The sequence below is a fragment of the Molothrus ater genome, chromosome 2, assembly GCF_012460135.2.
Source record: "Molothrus ater isolate BHLD 08-10-18 breed brown headed cowbird chromosome 2, BPBGC_Mater_1.1, whole genome shotgun sequence".
NCBI lineage: Eukaryota > Metazoa > Chordata > Aves > Passeriformes > Icteridae > Molothrus > Molothrus ater.
In genome coordinates, this window is record NC_050479.2 from 109,833,864 (window position 1) to 109,848,183 (window position 14,320).

General features: G+C 36.6%; 1 protein-coding gene across 3 annotated transcripts in view; it reads left to right on the forward strand.

Moving 5' to 3' along the window:
• Positions 1-14,320, forward strand: part of CADM2 (cell adhesion molecule 2) — a 586,546-nt gene that overhangs the window by 67,108 nt on the left and 505,118 nt on the right. The window lies entirely within an intron of this gene.

Below are 14,320 nucleotides of genomic sequence, written 5' to 3' on the forward strand. Positions count from 1 at the left end.
TTTTCAAGTATTTACACTGACTCCAACTGCTCAATTATTAGGGGGCTTAGAATTTTTGTGGATGACCTTTAGTTAAGTTGTTAACCAGTTCTATGCAGTTTTCTTCTAATTAAATGAAGAGCACTTCCAACCTGATATTTCAAAGTGTGAAAAAAATCAAGGCTAACCTTTCACCTTGTTTTAGGCTTAGTTTTTATCATTAATGATTTTTGCTTTTTCTCAAGTTGTCTTCTGAATCACTGGCCTTATTTCAAAGCGATAATACCATTGTGTATTGACAAACTGGTTTCAACAGAGTTGGTGTTAACCTGCTCTTTGTTACAAGTTTGAGGAAAATTAACAGAATAAAGGAAGGGGCTGTGGTGTTTTGTGAAATGGAGTTTATTTTAAGGAAGGAACTTTACTTTTGCCAGGATTTCCCTCTTTTCCCTCCACAAACAGGAGTATGTTTGCATTCCCTGTCAAATATATGCACAGCAAACATGGCTGTGCTCAAACTTTTGTGCTTTTGCTGGAAAAATTGTCTGTGTAAGAGAATTTTCACGAGTTGCTTGTCGTTTTAGCTTTTTTAAGCACACTTAGACCATTTCAGTTCAAGCTAACTGGAAGTTCTGGCCATGATAACCACGCTGGGTACCTCCAGGTCCCCTGTGAAGTTGGTGGCAGGGGACATCAGCTCCTGTGCCTGCCACAAGCACTTCCAACTGGAGTTTTGAAACACCTTCATCCTCATTAGCACAACACACTCTGATGCATTTCCTGGGACGATGGAAAGGGATGTGTAATTTTCCTCAGTGTATTAGGAGTATTTTCCATGTGTATTAGGCTCTGTATTTTAATTTCTGCAAGGCTCTCCCAGAGAAAAAGTACTTTGCAAAGCTGTCAAAGGATGCTTCATCTGAAGGTGTGCTGATTTTTCAAACCCTAGATATTTATGGGGAGAAAGCAAGTTGATTATTCTTTACCTCAGAATCCTGTGGTGGCTTTTTTGGGTCTGTCAAGTCTTTTTCAGTCTGAAGGGTCATAGTTTTTTATTCTGCAGAGATAATTTGGTACCTAGTTAATCTGAAGTATATTTCCAACTCAGCTGCTGGAAGAACAAACTTTCAGTTAAGGTGCATCTTTGGCTGGGTCAGATTTTGAGTACAAGTAGGGGAAAATGAGATTTAAGGCTTACCAATGCCTTTTAGCTCCAGCTGAAATCAACAGTCATAAAAATATATTTGTCATTTATTTTTCTTTCACCCATCCTATTCAGGATATCACTATGGATTCTGATCTAAGCCTTATCCACTGTGAGCCAGATCCTAATGTGGCAAGGCTGGATCTTTAGCATTTGACTTGACCACAGTAACAGATTGGAAACAATACTCTAATTTTTTACTGGAACTTAGTTTAGCCTTGTTGCTTTACCACCTGTGAAAGACTGAATTTGCCACTTAGAACATTTGACTTCCTTGGCTAAAAGTTTCTGATATCAACATAGGTCATTTAAAACCCTTCACAGGAGTGAGCATCTAATAACCAGTGAAGTCCATAACAATCAGTGTTTTTCCTGAAAAAATTACTACTGTACTTAAATGCACTATAGCATTTTGATTTGTGATGTTTTAGGAGAAATAAGAGCAGAAAATATGAGACTGTGAAGTGCTTTGTGATTCTGAAATGAAGGTGAACATAGACACTGTACTGCTTTTCCTTTTGGAGTAGCAAGTAAACAGAAAGGGAGGTCAAGGCAGTGAAGATGTACCACATTTTGCACATTAAATATCAGATTAGCTGCAAACTAAGATTTGGTTTTTCTTTTTCCTATAGTTGTAAGATGAAATTTAAGAAAATATTTCTGAAATTATTCTTAATCTCTGCTCCACCATTGTCGTCATGTTGCTTTCAATTCCATAGTTTGCATTAGCACCAACAAGTCACACAAGTAAACTATTTCCAATTTCAATTTTTGTAAGGCCTCTGAACTGTTAGAAAATCAGATACATGTTGAAATCTAACAGGAAGAAAATGAGATTTTAAGTTCCCATGCAAACTTCAGCTTTCTGGCTCTCCTGTGTTGTGTTAACATTTTACTATAGAGGTACTTGGGAGAGGTTAAGTGCTCAGCCTCATGTAGCATGTGTTGAACTATGAGGTTGTATCTCTTCTCAGCCTCCTCTTCCTTCTAAACATCAATGTGAAGATTGCTTCTGGGAAGATTTATGTGCAAAACAAAATTTATGTAGCATTAGGAATCAACTTTGAGGCAGGCTGGTAATTTTCAGTAATCAATCTGCTTTTAAAAATGAAACCGTAACGTTTCTTCTATTAAAATTCTTTGGTTTTGTTACATTTTTGTCATGACTGTTATGCTCTGAAATAATTTCAGTATTCAAAATTATTTTAGTGAATCTGCAATTGAGCAAGTCAAATTTATCTCTTGTCCTGCAAACCAATTATAGTAAATTACAGTCATTCAGAACCTAAAAACTGTAATAACTCTGACAGAATTATGAGCAAACTAATGGGTCATTTATTATCAGATAAGTTTGCTTTCATTGAAAATGAATATATACTTGGCTATTTTTCCTTCTAACTCAAGAATGGCTGTTAAACCAAAAAACTTGAAACATGGCCTGCTGTATTGCTGTAGTACAGTTCTGCCTCATACTGTGCTAACAAAGATTTATTAGATTGGAATGATATTTCACCTCTAACAGAACTGACCAAGTTAATTTTTATTTCAATGGAGCACTTGTTAATACTTGATAGTTTTCTGTCAGCCTGGATAATAATACCCAGGGGAAAAAAATATGATCCAGTTTTACTGTTGCTAAAAAGTGTATTTGTATTTAAGACTCTTCTTGCCATTGCAAATTGTATTGCTCACCAGAAAGGGGAGGATGTTTTTGTTTAGTAGCTTTGCAGGGTATATCTGTGGAGTGAACTATCAACATCAAAGCAGTCCTCATGGAGGTAGTATGGGATAATTCCCCCGAAATGTGGCAAATTCAATTATCATTGTTTTTGTAGATCAATTTGAAAATGCATGTATTGATAGCAGGTAGGAGTGACTCATTGTTTTTTATACATCACCATGTGTAGTAACAGATGCAAATCTGGATATACATTCTCTAACATTGCTTTGTGCAAACAGCTATAAGACAAATAATTTAGCTTCTGAGTAATGTCAGTGTTTTTATCCATGTTGCTTTTTGGGTTCTGGACTTTCCTAGGTGCATCCTGGGCTGTTACTTTAAAATTCAAAAGTCTTTCTTAAATCTGTGATGCCTTGAGATACATTTCAGAGAAACCTGATGCTTCTTTGATCAATATATTTGATCTAATTTGAATTTGAGGTTTGGGCTTTGTGTTTAATTGTGTGCCTGGGAGGGCAAGAACCTCAGTTGTCTGTAGCTAGAGGCAGTTTTGAGCAATGTTTTAATAGGGTAATCGATTGATGTGATCAACCAGCCTCATCTATAAAAGCTCAGGGAGATGGAAGAGGCTTTTTGAGTAAAGGATAGGTAAGAGGAGGGTTCAAAAAGATCAGCCATCATGATTAATATCAGTAAGTGCCAGGAGAATCTAAGCCTCAGACTGCCAAGGAAATAGTTTGCTGAAGGCTGTTCCTTCTGCTGAATGTAATCCAAGGGGGCTTCAGGCAGGATGATAGAATTTGGAGTTGTTAATAATTTTTTAGATTCAATTTATGAGACAGCAGGAAAGTAAACAAAGGGTAGAGGGAGACATGGGGATGTAAGTAATCAAAATACCTTTTATTTTTTTTTCTTCCAAATGATTGGAAGAAATAAAGTACTTGGAAGCACCAAAATACTGGGTATGGAATGATACCCAAACAGTGCTTGAAACTAAGGTGTCTGACCATCACCTCACTAGTGTCTAAGAGCAGGTACAGAGGAAATGCAAAGCCTGGTTAGTATTAATTGTGGCACTGAGACATCCAGCTTGGGAATGCCGTGTGCTGCTGGATGTGGCAGTGCCTTTTCCCATGTAATAGTTCTGTGTATTGTTGATAAAAACTCACTGAGACACTGTCAGTTTGCCAAGATGAGAGAAAGAAAAACACCTCTCAGGAAAAGTAAAGTTGAAGAGACGAGAGGCCTGTGGGGAAAAGAGGTCTGTGGTGAAATGGTTGTGTTTATCAGCTGGGCTCTCTGGTTAACTCAAGTCTCATCTGACCTCAGTTAGCTCAGCCAGAGTGATTCCTCTGGTACAGGTGTATTTGCACTTCAGTTTTGCTCAAAGTTCTCTTTCTACTTTGTGATTTTTTTCTGTGCTTTGTTTGTTTCTGTTATGATTTGGTTTTGTTTTTTTTTTTCTTGTTTTGGGCTTTTTCTTTCTTTTTCGATTCTGTTGCCCTTCAATACTAGGGCTTTCAAACAGCTATAATGCGTGTAAATGAACATATATTTGATGTGCTCTGATTTTCGACTAAGAAATTTTTTTTCTTCCTCTTAGTTTTATGTGGCAAAGTAACCTATATCAGTGTCACATTGTGGTAAAGCTTTTTATGCAAGTCTATGCATTTTTTTTAATCACATTGGTGTTTTTATTAGCATCATTAGCTGTTAATGATGTAAGTGGGAAAAAATCATGGAAATTAGAGTTTAGCTGGTATTAATATTTAAATATTTTTCATAAAGGCATGGTAAAAAAACATGTTACAGACCACTTTCATAAGCAATTTTATTTTTGAAAGAGAAAATGAAGTGGATGAAGTTTCAAAATTGATAAATTCAATCTCCAAATAAATATGAAACACCAAACTTATCTGTGGTTAAATTCTTTCTTGCTGATAATTGGATATTTGCGGTGGTTTGCTGATTAGACTTGAAATTAATTTGACTGTAACATTTAGATAACTCTAACTATTTTCTGCAATGATGATGAAGCACGACCTTAGTCATCATTTAGTCATTCCAGTAATTATTGTTATGTAATATTCTGTATCTTGTACATAAAACTCATAATTTAGCTTATAATGAAAGAACAAGGGGTTTTTCTTTTTCCTTTTACTCTTTGGAGTTTTGAATCATTCTTCAAGTGTTTACTTAATTCAATGATTAAAATACCTTAAAGCCGCATTTCTGGTTATTGACACTCATAGCTTATGATTTTTGGGAATTAGTTTTCATTCACAAAGAAAACAAATACTAAATGCCAAGCTCAGTTGCAAAATGGATCTTGCGTTTCATGGGCAAATCATTTACTGAAATGTCTGCAAAAAATGTAGTCCTCAAATGCAGTGTAAGCCATAGGAGAGTATAACCTTTGGTTATTTTACTAGCTTTTAAGGGAAGGCAGGAGGAATCTGTTGCTAAAGATGGGTTTTTAAAATGATGAGTGGATATACTGACAAGAATTCTGTTGCTGTAGGGACCGTGGGCTATAGTGAAAATATGTCAATATATTAAATAGGTGATAGCAGGTGTAAAGAGAAAATTAGGCTTTGAAGGAAAGTAAGGGCCCTTGCTGACTCCAACTCTCAGATTTTGCTATTGAGAGTTGTGCGAGCTTGTGTTATCTAATGATGAAAATGCTGCATAATTTAAAGACAATTGAAGAAGATGAAGATGGAAAAATAATAATATAAGAATTAATTGAATAGGAAGAATTTAAATGATTACGAAGAACTTAGGGTTTTTTAATGGACATTATTTCAAGTTTTTGAGAAGAGCAAGAATATAGATGTGCACATGGTATCAATGTTATGCATGTGTTTTTGTGTTTTAGTTCATTTAATTGCTAAATTCATTCAGAGTCCTTTATTTCAGGTTTTTGGGAGACTGGGTGAAGTATCCTACATAGTGTAATTATTTTCCCACTCTTTTATAATTATAGTTATTTATTTTTATCTGAATACATAAATAGCTAGAGAACCATCAAGTTGACCTTCTTCTCTGTGGTGAAAAAAGCTGAGATAATATTCCAAGCCAGAAGTAAGAATGTGGCTGTCGAAATTCCAAGTTCATGGACCAAACACTGGTGGTCAGTGTCATCCCTGTCTGTGTTTTTTAGGCATTTGGAAAATGCCCTAAATCATGTGTTTTCATGTTTGCTCTCCCTGAACTGGCCAGGCAGTTGGACTAAGAGGTCCAGCTGAAAAACGCTTTTCTATTCCAATTAACAATGTTGTTATCTAACTCATAGGCCGAGAACAACATTGTTATGAGCCATGAATTACCCTTAAAAACAGAAGGGGATGCACAAACATGCTGACATGCCTCCAAACTGCCTCAGGCTTGCTTAGTTTTCTTTCTTACCTTTTTCACAGTATATTTATCAGCCTCCAAACTGCCTCAGGCTTGCTTAGTTTTCTTTCTTACCTTTTTCACAGTATATTTATCAGCAGTGATGTCATTGTATTTGACTTAGAATGACAAACAATGCCATTATTGAACTGTTGTCTTCAATCAGAACTGCTTGCAGAGTGGTAATATAGCTTATGGTCACTTTCTTCTCAAGCTGTCTTTTTTTTTTGGAATCTAAATATCCTTAATTGCAGCTTTTCTGCCTGACGAAAGGCATACTTAAAAATGGAAGACTCTCACTGAGAGCAGATAATAAATACAGGTTTTGTTTTCTGAGCTTTTGGGTTAAAATAGGAAGTGAACAAGTCTAAGATGACTATAGACAAAACTTATTTTAGGGCAGAAGTGTAGAACTTTATGCTCACACTAGATCAATACATAGAATCAGAATCTCTATTAAGTCCCACTACAATCTACAAGTGGATTTTTTTTCTTTTATTAGTCTCTTCTGTTTGACTGTAAGCTGTTTTACTTTTTCATACATGGCTGTTTTTCAGCAAATCTTATCTGATACCATGGATCCAATTACATTTTCCTAGACTTCTTGTACTTCTGTTTCTTTTTCAGAAGTCTTTTTCCTTCATGTTTAAAGAGGTGAAGTAGCATTAAATTTGTTATTATTTTGATGATGAATTAGTTGTATTTAGTCAAAGAATTTCTATTTTAAATATTGCCTTGCTGTTTTTGCTATTACTGAGAACTGTATGCAGCCTATCAGTAATTGATTATTTCTTGTCTCGCATTGAAATAAGTATTACTCTTTTTGTGTCATTCAGTAATGAGTTAAGCATTTTGCAGTCAAAGGCAAAAAGGAAAAGCTTTTCAGCAATGGTTCTGTTGAGTCTTGTTTTTTGTAGTCATTTGCTGAAGTTTGGCATGACTTCTGTGTTTCAAGTTCCTGGCACTGTTCTTACATTTCTAGGTGTGTGCCATTGACTGGATAAATATTTTCAATAAAGTTTAGTGTGTGGATAAATCTTCCTCTTTATGTAACATATTTTTAGTGTATTATGTGTTGTTAAGAGCTTCAAACTAACTTTCTTTGGTCAGATCTGCCACGAAGCAGAAACACTGATGCACCTCAAATAGATACTTCAGCGAGAGTTTAAAGCAATTATGCAAGACATTAAGCTCCAGATTACACCAAAATGCTGATCATAACATTGTAGCAAGACTGTATTCTGATTGCCACAATAAAAACAGCTTCTGTTAGTCAACCACAAAATATTTTTAGAGAAAAGCAAGATGCACATTTAAGCAAAGCCAGAGTCCCAGGAGAGGTTATGTGCATATAGGAAGATCTAATCTTTTTCCTTGGGAACAGTAGATATGGTGTTTTGCAGTAAACAGAAACACTAGCATTTTAGTGCTTTGCATAGTTGATATACACTAGTTGAAAAAAAAATGTAGAAAAAGGACATGATGACTATGCTTTTACTTTTTGTATATTAATCTTGTTTAATTTTAAGAACTGAGTTGTCATTCTGTAAAAATGGGAAATACTGTATTCACTGTTTGGGTTCTTCTCATCTAAGCAGATAAACAGCTTTTTTTTTTTTTTAAGCAAGTCACCTACCCAAGTAGCTTTTTATTTCTCTAGAAGATGGCAAAAGATGCAAGGACTCATGGCAAAGTACACAAGTGGTGAGAAAGAGTGGCTGCTGCTAACTGCCTACATGAAACAGCTTTACTGAAAGATATTTCCATGAAAAAGCTGATGCCTCCACCTGTGAACATTTGGTTACCTGGATAAATGCCTGTTCTTTGCACTTAAGGCTGCAAAACCTGCAAATATATTCAATTACCCATTGACAGCCTCTAATGGCTATGCTAATATGATTAGTGAGATTTGAAATTTTTAGTGGTGTTTTAATGGTTTTTTGGCAGGGTTTTTGGGCTAGTGACTCACATGCTGTGACTGCAATACTTTTCTTTTGTTTGGGTTCCTTGAGAGGTCTCTGGCATGCACAAATTCAATGCTGTTTGATTTTCAGGTCCCCTTTCCACGTGTGTTTTTCACAGTTAACAGTGTGATGTGACCTTTGCATTCCTGCACATGCTGTTGCTGACACTGTTTGGGTTTCTCCTAGGCTGATCTTGAATCTCAAGGATTCTGCATAGGTAGCAATTCTCTCTAGAGTGTGATGTGTGTATTATTAGCCAACAAAGCATGTTTGTCTGCAAAGTCCTGACACTTTTGCACAGTCAGCTGATTTATTTTTTTCTTTGACCTGTCTCTCCACTGTGCCTTAAAAGAGGAGGTTAGAACACAAAACTGCTGGGTAGCAGTGCCTTTGTCAAACTCTCTTTGTAAGTTGTTTTTTTGCACTGTTTAGCTGCATTTTGTATTGGCTTGCTTTTAGATCAGCTTGGAGGGATCTAGACCATTGTTTGTAGCCTGCAAACCATTCCCATGGAGCACAGATCTTGTGTGGAAGCTGCTCACATCATGTCAGCATGATATTGGTCGGTGCTTACTGCCCCATGGAGGCAGGTGGTCACCTGGGGCTTTGCCTTTGTCATGGCATTTTCAGGTCAGAGTTGCCTTGTGTGAGCCTGGATGTGGTTTTGTTATAACCAGGTGCAGAAGGAGTCCTGCCAAGGAGCCCATTTGCAAGAAACTTCTGATTCTGAAGCAACTGAGATGTTTTGCTAATTTTAGGGGCTATTTTTTTTTTTTTTTGTGAGGGCTACTTGCGTATTTTGATCTGGTATATGTGTAATAGGAGATTCTGAACTCAGACCTCTTGTTTCCTTTAATCCAAATACTTACTATAACTTCTGTCCTCTGTCCTGAATTTCTGGTTGGTTTTGCATGGGAATTGCAATGTTACAAGGCAAACATGCTGAAAATAAGGCTGTGTTAGTTTGGTGCATAGTCTTCCTCCTCCTAAATTACTGGTTTTTGCTCCAAATCATCTCTTAGCATGTTATCTTACATACACTCCTGTCTCTTCTTCAGAGATCTATTTCTTGTGTCCACATTGCCATTGATCTGTCTTTAAGAACAGTTGAGAGGCTTGTTGTAACAAAGGCAGAGCAAGCACAAACCCTGTAGGCTGTGTTTTGGGTAGGTTGTCAGCTGCTGTTGTGCTTCAGAACAGATGTTGCTTCAGTAGGCAGCTCTTCTGAAAGGAATGCCCTTAAAAATGGAAGTAAAATGAAGTGCTTGGAATGAAAAAAAAAACCAAAACCCATTAAGCTCAATGCAGTTATGATGAGATTGCCTCATAGCACTGGGAGGAAGCCAGGCATAAAAATTAAATGCCTATCTGCTTTTTGTCTTGGAGAAATATCTTAAAAGCTGGTGTGCTCGAAATGACCAGAAAAATGGTTCAGAATGCACCATTGCTCCAAAAAATAGTCCTTGCTACCTTCTTCCTAGGAAAGAGCTGCTTTTCTGAAGCTGTGTTACATTTTATCTTGTGTCGTGCCTCAGCTGAAGTTCTAAATGTGTCAAGTACGTGGCTTCCTTGGTTCTCAGCCTCCCACAAATGTTCCCTGCCTTGTGCAGAACAGTGGCTTCTTCAGGGAAACAACATTTTCTGGGTTACTACTTGTACAGACCTCAAGCTAATATTATTTAGTGAGATATAAATATCACTAGACAAAGAACTTGCAGTACTTCAGGAACATCTATCCAGCTGGTTTTTATAAGCATTGCTTTAGTTTTGTGGATTCAAAAAAATAAATTGTTACCCATGTGTAATATACCTCACAAAAAACATCTTGTTGAATGGCTTTACACTGTATGTCCAGGTGAACAGATTTTAAATTTCTTCTCGATCTAGAGCAAATGTAAACAATTTCAGGTTATTGAAACTATAATTATCTGTTTCAGAAAGAATGAATCAGAATTCTTCTGTAGTCCTGTGCTTCTGTATGTGCTAACTTTTGCAATGAATTCTGCAGACAATATACAGCAAAATGGATGTTATAGTCAAGGAATTTGTACATCCAAACTGGGTACATCTCAGTTTTTCTGCCTAACACATTTGCTGCGTATGGGTTCTACCAGAGCATTCCAGGTTCCTAATTCTTTGCTGGACTTTTGTTGTCCGTGGTGTGTGAGAATTGCCAGTGAGATAAGTGTGGGGAATGTACCCAGATTACTTAAAATAATTTGTACAAAATGCATTCCACACATTACATTGAAATCCAAGGTAACAGAACAAAAGCTTTGCTTCAACAGAAACTATAAAAAAGAAAGTAAAAAAAAAGAACAAAAAACCAAACCTGGGTAAATTAGTTTGGTTTTTGGTTATTGGGTTTTGATTTTGTCTTGGTTTGGGAGTGTAATTTTCTTAGTACTTTTTTTAAATGTGAAAGGTTTTTATTTGGTGGGGTTTTTTCTTTTTTCTTTCCTTTGTAAAGACACACTTCAAGTTTAGTTCTTGCTTCTCTAATGAGCTCTAGTTCATGAGAAGGAAACTAGTGCAAGGGTAAACACCCCAGTATTGAAGAGATGGGAGAATGACCCAGTCCAAATTAGAAACAAACCCCTTTTATTTGTTGAATATACTCTAAAAATTTAGTATAACACCCTGTTTAAGCATACCGGTACTTACCTGAGCAGCATCACATGTGGTGTGCTGTGAGATGTAGGCAGTGTTTAAAGGTTATTATCTTTAAAAAAGGGAGGAAGGAGAGGAAGGAAGTAGCAGAGGCTGGGAGGGGTTTCATGGGCTCAGTGTATGTGGTACTACACCAGTACAATGTGATTTGTGGTGATCTGATTAAGCCTGAAGATCACTCCTAGGTAGATGAGGAGGGAAGTGTACAAGAGTGTAGTGAAGAGCAGCTCTAAACAGAGATTAGGGCTGGTAAATGGGAATTCTGTCTCCAGTTCAGAAGCTTTTGTGAATATTGGATTTTATAATCCCATGAGAATTTGTAATAAAAATTAATTGGGAGGAGACATGATCAGTGGCTTCTGTTAGTAATGGTTGGCCATAATAGCTACCTGAGTAAATGTCTGCAAATTGCTTCATTCAGGAACTACACAGTACTGGAAAATGCCCACAAATGTGAACATGTACAAGAACATTCCTCCCTCACTTTGGTGACTGATGAAGAAATTTTTTTTTTATTTCTGTGTGAAATGTGTGATAATGGCTGCTGAGATATATCCAGTGCTCAGCATGAATCCTGAATTGCTTGATGGCACTGTAAAGTTTTCTGTGCTAAACATATTTTGAGGTTCTTACTCCATAAATTAGGGTACTAGAACACTGAAAACAGTCTAATTTCATTTTCTATTCCTTGAAAATATATGGAAGTCCTGTGTATTTCCTTTAATAAGTTTTTAATTGTTTTTGTTTTAACTTTTAGCAAGATATGCATGGTAAGTGATCTTTCTTTAGTGGACTCAAGCAACACTTTAGGTATTGAAAGGATTCCTGTGTGTTGTGTGGACAACTTCGATTCAAGAAGTAGAAAAACAGCTTAGAAGTTTTTGAGTAAGAAAATCTGAAGCTCATTCTAAAGAAAGCAAGTCTAAGGAAATCTCCATTTAGTCTATTTTTGTAGTTTGCTTGGTTTTTGATGATAGTGTGTTGTGAGTTTTTGGCTGTTGTTGGCTTTTTTGGGGGGGGAGGGAGGGGTGTTTGAGATTTTTGCTTGTTGTTTTCTGTTGATTTCTTGTTTGATTGGGTTTTTTTTTAATTTTAGGTTGAATTATAATAGATTTTTTCCACTTCTATGTCGTCTGTAAGCCCTAGATTGTCTTTTCTGGTCAAACTAGACATTACGATGAGCAAGAAGAAATAAAGAAATAGAGACACTGTTCTGTCTCTTGATCCTGCTGAAAAGTGGGGCTAGCATTTTTAAGTCATTTCCCAGCAGAGTTAGGCTGTCCTTGCTCCTATCCCTACCCAGGCTTTATTTTTTCAGCTTTCAAAATTTAGTAAATGTAGTTTATATTTCTGAGGGTTTTTTTTTCTGTTTCAATAATGAATTAATCAAGTGAATTCTTTCATGTGAGTATCGTAGATGCAGACTAAAATTAGCAGCTTTTGAGAACTATTACACTGTTAAAATGACAAATATTAGTTTAATGCTTGTATTTTTACAGTGTTATTAATCTCACAAGTTTTCACTTGAAAATACTTAGTCTTTCAGTATTGAAGTTTTGAGAAGCTGCAAAAGACCCCAGAAGCACTGTAGTAAATGTGTGAATAAACATGTGAAGGAGTTTGAAATCATGCTTAATTAAATTCTGTGACTTGTATATTCATGGGGAGAGGATTTGTCAACGTTAATTAGTTCATTTGCAAGACAGTCATATTGGCAAATTATTCCTTTCTTTTTATAGGGTCAGATGTTTAAGAATAGGTAGGGGAAACCTAAGACTGCAGCAGTAGTTTAGCAGACCTGTTAAGTCCTGGTTCTATGCATTTACTGCTGGACCATAGCCCTGTATATTTTCCATGCTGTGCACTGTTTTGATAGTGACCTAAATCATTGGAAAACCTTCCTTTTTTTATTTTTTTGACAAGTGAAAAGTTGAAAACAGAGGTTAGTTCTGCTATGCTGAAAAACATGAGCAGCACAGTTTCCTCATTCAGCACACACTTTATAGGACATTTGTACCAAATTTGTGGCATCAGATTAAGAAACCATGGGTCTAAGTTTATAATAAAATAGCAGGAAACAATTTCTTAGTTGAGAGTTGTAAATCATTCATAGGCTGCTGGAGGGAAAAGATCGTGCCTCCTAATTTTGTTGTTTTTTTTTTCCCCCCCATCCCATGATCTTTTACAAGTGGAGAAGAGTTCTAGGGGAAAGAAGAAACAGGTTGCTTCTTCCTTCATTTAAGGCTTAGCACATTTTTTCTTTAAATTAATTTGATATCCATTAACATGTGTGTGTTAGTACAGATGGTGATTTCATTTGCCTTCCTACTTTTCACTGAACCAGCCTGAAGTGTTCAGGTCAGAAGAAGCAGACCTAGGCTTGCCTTGAGCTCCTCTGAGTGCATGGCTCCAGTCTGACAACCTAAACCAACGTTTTCCAAGTCAGCTCTTGTACATTCCTGCTTTGCAGGAATTTCCAGTGGTAGTTCTTGGATTTGGGGCAACAAACTGAGGGTTTGTTGAGGGTTTTTTCTTAAACTGAGGATAGATGAGTTTAAAAAAAAAAAACTCTCAACAACCCTACTGTCCCTTCCTTTCTCACCATCTTTATTACTGTTTCTTTTTGTCTGGAAAGCAGTGTTCTCAAATTGATCTCTTCCCTCCCCCCATAAAATGAATATTAAGTAAACAGCACAAGCACATGTAAAAGGAATGTTATGTTGCAGCCATTTCTTCTTACTCATTGATGTAGTTATTTCAGACCAGAGAAAATCAGATTACTTAAGCAATACTATGCTTTCATTATCAGATCAGTTTTAATTTTGAATATGATGGTCATTTATCAACATCCCTTTTTTCAATAATAAACCATGTTTCCTGTTTTTCAGGCTTGCTTAGAGTCTTAAACTGTTTTAAACAATTATCAAAACAGTCACAAATTTTGAGACAAGGGGGAGATGAAGTGACTTGACCATGGTGTCAGGAACAGCAAACTCCTCTCTTGAACACTGTGTGCCCTTTCTTCATTTACTGCATATAAATACCAATTTATTACTGGAGATGAGCTCAGAATACCAGGAAAGAAACCCCCCCCCCCCCATACAGGAAATGGAAGGTGTGTACATTTCTGTGCTGTCAGTGCTTTAAAAGGAGGGATGACAAGAGGCAATGCATGCTGAGATCAGACAGAGATGGTGTTTTTCAGCACAGGTGAAAAGGTGCAAGGTGTTTTCTCGAAGTGTGAGTGGTAGGCTTGCTTTTCAGAGCTCAAACCTTCAAAGCACAGTGACTTGTAGAGCCAGGGCTGTTGAGTGCCACCACTCAGAGCTGTTCAGGCTTGGGAAGGCCTTTTCTTGCCTGGCACCCCAGGGTGGGTCTAGCTGTTAACTAGTTAAATATGCAGTATCGGGTTTTCTGTCCCCTGCA